Below are 517 nucleotides of genomic sequence, written 5' to 3'. Positions count from 1 at the left end.
AGGAGGCTACAATGCTTGATAAGAAATGTACTCACTATCTTGCCCATGTAATTGTAACCCCTCTGTACAGTATTTTCACAATAAAAAAAAAGAAAAGAAAGGAAGGAAGGGAGGGAGGGAGGGAGGGAGGAAAGAAGGGAGGGAAAGAAAGGGAGGAAGGAAAGAAGGAAGAAGGGAAAGAGAAAGAAAGGGAGAGGGAAGGAAAAGGGAGGAAGAGGGAAATGAGGAGTGTGATTTGATTACGTGTCATCTGCTCAGATGACCAGCCAAGGAGGGATTTCTGGTTTTGTTGCCACTGCTCCATCCTGTGGCTTTAGTCTCTGCTCCCTCTGCCAATCTGGGCTGTCACAGCCCTGGTCGGGAAGAACAAACATCCGCTGTCACCATCAGAGGGGAAAAAACCAACGCTGCCACCTCAGCACCGCAGGTCCCAGGCCGCCGGAAGCCCTGCACGAAGGTGCTATCGGCTAGGATGCTAGAGGATGAGGATGCTTTGGGTTCATCTGCGCGTAGATCC

Source organism: Dipodomys ordii, unplaced genomic scaffold (assembly GCF_000151885.1).
Source record: "Dipodomys ordii isolate 6190 unplaced genomic scaffold, Dord_2.0 Scaffold104, whole genome shotgun sequence".
NCBI lineage: Eukaryota > Metazoa > Chordata > Mammalia > Rodentia > Heteromyidae > Dipodomys > Dipodomys ordii.
Note: the sequence above shows the minus strand (reverse complement) of the source record.